This window comes from Pinus tabuliformis, chromosome J (assembly GCF_031772625.1).
Source record: "Pinus tabuliformis cultivar Carrire ecotype Pingquan chromosome J, CPIR1, whole genome shotgun sequence".
In the NCBI taxonomy this organism is placed as follows: domain Eukaryota; kingdom Viridiplantae; phylum Streptophyta; class Pinopsida; order Pinales; family Pinaceae; genus Pinus; species Pinus tabuliformis.
In genome coordinates this window covers 1,402,546,105-1,402,551,783 of record NC_142295.1, presented here as the reverse complement: position 1 = coordinate 1,402,551,783, position 5,679 = coordinate 1,402,546,105, and positions in this window count along the sequence as shown.

Here is a 5,679-nt window from a genome sequence, read left to right as displayed (position 1 = left end):
CCCCAAGACCGGTTCTAAATCCACCTAGAGTAATGGCTGCCCGGTTTGCACCCCTTGTGTTGCCTCAAAATTTGGATGACATGCACGCTGATTATCAAAGAAAAAATCCATTGTTTGATGGCACTCCTCACGATGTTACAGCTCAACAACATGTGGATAGGATGACAGATTTCTTTGACCTTCATGAGATTGATGCTGAAAATGTGACTATCAGAATGTTTGTACAAACTTTTGGAGGTGAAGTGATGAAATGGTTTAGAGCTTTGCCAACTGCAAGTATCACTACATTGACTAATCTTCAGAGACAATTCTTGGATCATTGGGAAGTGAAGAAAAATCCTCTTCAGATCCTTTCCGAATATGAGAACATCAAGCGGAATGTTGGTGAGTCTGTTCAAGATTATTATATTAGATTCAATTCTATTTACAATTCAATTCCTGATCATATAAAGCCACCTATGGGGCTGGCTTTGATTAAGTTTCCGGATGGCTTCGATCCTGATATGGCCTATCAATTAAGAGAAAGAGATCCAGCCACTTTGGAAGACATGCAAAAAATTCTAGTCAGTGTTGAAGCTAACCTGCTTGCCAAGAGAGCTAGAACAAAGGCTGAAAAGAAGGTAACAATAAAGGAAGAGGTTTCCACTTCAGATCAAGTGCTCCGGAAGATGGAGAAGATGTTTGATAGATTGAAAATTGACAATTGACAAGCCTGAAACACAAGTTAGAAATCTGAATTTCCATGGTCAGCAGCAACCATATTTTAGAATCAAGCAAAGAGAGCAGCGAGCAAAAGACCAAGCAGCACAGCAGCAGGTGAAGACACCCTTACAGCAGAATTTTGTGCATGGTCCAGAATCCGATGATGAGGAGAATGTAATTGGAGAAGAATATCATTTCTTTACACCTGACGATATGCCAATTTTTATCACTGAAGATGAGGAGTATACTGAGAACTCAGTTGTACAAAGGAACGAAAATTTCATCTTGGAAAATGAAACAGTTCTTGAAGAAGAGTTTGATAAGGATCAGAGAGGGTACATGAATGCTTTGTTAGCTCAGCAATGACAATATTCACTCAGAAGTAGATATGTGCCTATAAATCCAATTCAGAAAAGGAAGGACACAACAGTGCCAAAGAATGATCCTCCCATTGTGCAGAAAAAGGGAAAAGAGACAGCTGATCCTACCACCAACAAAACACTATCAACAAATGAAAGATCAAATCAGCCAAGTCTATCAAAGGAGAAAACTAAAAAGAAGGATGTTTCAGCTAAATAGGTAGAGAAAACTTCAGTTTTAAACTTAGAAAATGAAATTGCTAAGTTAAAAGTATCTATTCCTTTGACTGAGTTGATGAATAACAACAGCTACAAAGGTCAGGTGTCTAAGATTTTGAAATTAGATCCATCATCTGATATGGTGAACGTGGAGGATGATAGACCTGAGTTGATTTTTGGTCCAACATTGGAAGGTCAGTTTCAATATAGTGATGTAGCTCCTTTTTACATCAGTCTTAGGGTGCATGACTATGTATTACACAATGCTATGTTCAATTCCGAAGCCTCTCATAATCTCATGCCTAAAGCCATCATGGAGAAATTGGGATTGGATATCACTAGAAAGTATCATGACCTTTATTCTTTTGATTTTGGTAGAGTAAGATGCATTGGTCTTATCAAAGACTTGGTGGTCAATTTGGATCGAATTCTAGCTAAATTTTTTTTGATGGATGTGGTTGTGGCAAATATACCTCCTAGATCTGGCATTCTTCTTTCCAGATCTTGGGGAGCAAAGATTAAAGGGACAATGCAGCTTGATTTCTCCTATGCTACTATCCCCATGTTCAGTCAGATGAGGAAAGTATACCGGGAACAAAAGATGAAGTACATGATCACTAGCAAGGAGAAATCGGTAAATCGTCCAATCAACTATGTACATACTGATTTAGAATCATTTGTTTTGTATTCAGATAGCTTTCATGATGTAAATATCCAAGTATTTGAAGTAGAAGACGTTCCAGAGATCACTGAAAATTTCAAGGAGGTCTTAAAGAAAGAAAGACAAAGACTTGATAGTACCGTTGAGCAATTAGCCTTCTGACAGCAGCAACAGATTGATGGACATCAAGGAAGAGTAACAGAGAAAACAAAATTCTAGCATTTGGAAGAGGACGAAACCGGCCTGTGGAGCATGAATTTTGATGGCGCGGTAGGAAGGGAAGGTGCTGGAATGGGCATTTGGATTCGCAGCCCTATTTTAGCCCCAAACAAAGTGCCAAGTAATGTAAGGGTCTGTTCTTATAAATTAGCTTTTGACTGTTCAAATAATGAGGCTGAATATGAGGCTTTAATTGCTAGTTTGAAAATTCTTAGAAAGTTGAATGTTAAAATGATTTCAGTGTATGGCGACTCCGAGTTAGTTATCAAGAAAGTGAAAGGGGAATACCAAGCAAAGCATCCTCGAATGTGGGCCTACTGCAATGGGATATTAGATATCTTGAGAGAATTTTCATATTATACTTTGACATGTGTCCCTCATGTTCAGAATTTCATTAAAGATTCACTTGCAACAGCAGCAAGTAATTTGAAAATCCTGATGAATTCAAACAACAAGTTTGAGATCCATGTGAAACATCACCCAACTGTCCCAAACAATCAAAGGTATTGGCAAGTGTTTCAAGATGATGAAGAGATTGATAAATTTTTGCAGAATAAAGGTAAATTCAAAGACACTTCTATTGATGTGGATTATGATGATGGTGAGGTGGATATAGAAGTCAATCAGATGGAAGTTTTGCAGCTGAAGGACAATGTCATTCCTAAAGATATAATACCTTTAGAGGAGTTGTTCGATCATGATGACGTGGCCCAAAAACCGAGCTTGATGCCAACGGAGAAAGGAGTTGAGGATTGGAACATTGGATCAGCAAAAAATCCTAGAATGGTGAAGTTATCAAAGACATTGCCTCCACAGGTAAAAGCAAAGTATATCAGTTTACTATGTTCCTTTACTGATGTATTTTCTTGGGATTATTCAGATTTAAAGGCATATGACATAAGCATAATTCAACATATTATCCCGATCAAGCCAAATAAAAAGCCTTTTCATCAGAAGCTAAGAAGAATAAATCCAAAGTTGTTGCCCTCAATTGAGAATGAAGTGAATTGGCTATACAAAGCTGGTATCATCATCCCCATAAGATTTTCAAATTGGATTTCTAATTTGGTGCCCGTGCATAAGAAAACAGGTGAGATTCAGTTATGTATTGATTTTAGAAATCTGAATAAAGTATCCTTGAAATATAACTATACATTGCCTAAGATGGATCACATACTTCAAAGAGTAGTTGGAGCATCCCGCATGTCGCTACTCGATGGGTATTCGGGTTATAACCAAATTCTGGTCCATGAGGATGATAGAGACAAAACAACGTTCACCACTTTGTGGGGAACTTTTCATTATGCAAAGATGCCTTTTAGATTGAAAAATGTTGGTGCAACCTTTCAGCGGGTGATGGATATCACATTTCCTAATGAAAAAGATGTCTTTTTAGTTGTTTATCTTGATCATTTGAAAATTTTCTCTAATTCAGATGAAGAGCACCTTTATCATTTGAAGATTGTATTTCAGAAGTGTAGGAAGTATGGTATATCTCTCAATCCAAAGAAAAGTCTATTTGCCATGGATGAAGGCAAGCTTCTCGGTCATATTATCTCAAAGGAGGGCATCCGCATCGATCCAGCTTAGGTGGAAGCCATTCAAAATATTGATTTTCCATGAAGTAAGAAGGAAATTCAATTATTCAATGGTAATATGAATTTCTTACATCGCTTTGTGCCCAATCTTGCAAAACATTTAAGGGAAATCACAAACATGCTCAAAAAAGATAGTGTAGTGAAGTGGACCGAGGAAGCAATTAAGTCTTTCAATTTGGTGAAATTGGCCCTTTCTTCAGCTCCAGTTTTGATCAGCCCGGACTATACTTAGGATTTTATTTTGTTTTCATTTGCCTCGGATCATACTATGGCAGTGGTCTTGATGTAGAAAAGAGACCAGCTCGAGAAACCAATTGCATTTTTCAGTAGAACCATAAGGGATGTAGCATTAAAGTACAATATTATTGAAAAGCAAGCCCTTGATTTGGTAAAGGCATTGAATGATTTTTGGGTTTATATTCTGCATTCTCACATCCTTGCTTATGTCCCTAACGTTGTTGTTAAAGATGTCTTAGTGCAAACAGATCCAGAGGGGAGAAGAGGCAAATGGATTGCTGCCTTGTTGGAATATGACGTGGAGATCAAACCAACAAAGCTCATCAAAGGACAGGGGCTGGAAAAACTAATGGCTGAGTCAAATTTGCATGCCTTGGATATTAATCTCATTGCTGCTATGTCTGAGGAAGATGAAGAGAGTTCACCCACTCAGGTATCAGAAATTTTTCTTCTTTCTCCTTGGTATTCAGACATTGTTTATGTGCTCCAAAATCTGTCATCACCACTTGGAATGCCTAAGAACAAAAGTAGGACCCTGAAATTGAAGGCTGCCAAGTTTTGTATCATGAATAATGCACTCTATTGGAAAGATCCCGGTGGTGTCTTGCTCAATTGTTTGGTTGAAGAAGAGGCAAAACAGGTTATGGAAGACTTTCACAAGGGAGATTGCGGAGGCCATGTTTTCTGGAAGACAACAGCCAATAAAATCTTGAGAGTGGGATATTATTGGCCAACTCTTTTTGCTGATGTGTACAAAATAGTGGCAAGCTACCATGAATGTCAGATATTTCAAGGTAAGAGGAAGTTGCAGCCTTTACCACTCAAGCCCATTGAGGTAAGTGCTCCATTTCAACAGTGGGGTTTGGATTTTATTGGCGAGATCCATCGTTCTTCTTCATCGCAGCACAAATGGATCCTCACAGGGACGGATTATTTCACCAAATGGATTGATGTGATTCCCACGAGGTAAGCCACTGATTCGGTAATCATTTCATTCCTTGAAAACAAAATTTTGTGTCATTTTGGCTATCCAAATAAGCTAAACATTGATAATGCAACATCTTTTAAATCTAAAAGAATGATTGACTTTTGTCATAAATATCAAATCACTTTGGGGCACTCAACCACATATTACCCCCAAGGTAACGGATTGGTAGAATCCCCAAATAAATATTTAGTCAACATTATCAAAAAGCTGCTGGAAACGAACAAGAAAAGTTGGCACAAAAAGCTGTTCAATGCACTTTTGGCAAACAGAGTAAGTGAAAAGAAATCTATAGGCATGTCTCATTTCGAGATCATGTATTGTGTGGACACATTCTTCCCGACCTCTCTTGCAGTCCCGGTGGTTAAACTCCTACAAGAAGCGGGCAGTGAAGATGATCATTTGCAGCGAAGAATCAATCAAATGATTCATTTGCAGCAAACTAGAGAGGAGGTATTTCAGAACACTTTCAAGCTGCAAGAGAGAATCAAGAAGATATATGATCAAAAGGCGAAGGAAGACAAGTTTCAAATAGAAGACATAGTGCTAAAATGGGATGCAAGAAATGAAGAGAAAGGTAAGCATGGAAAGTTTGAAAATCTTTGGAAAGGACCTTTCAGGATTGCTGCATATCGGGGCCAAAATGCTTTCCTCTTGCAAGAAATGAATGGAGAAGACTATCCCGATGGGCTGGTCAAT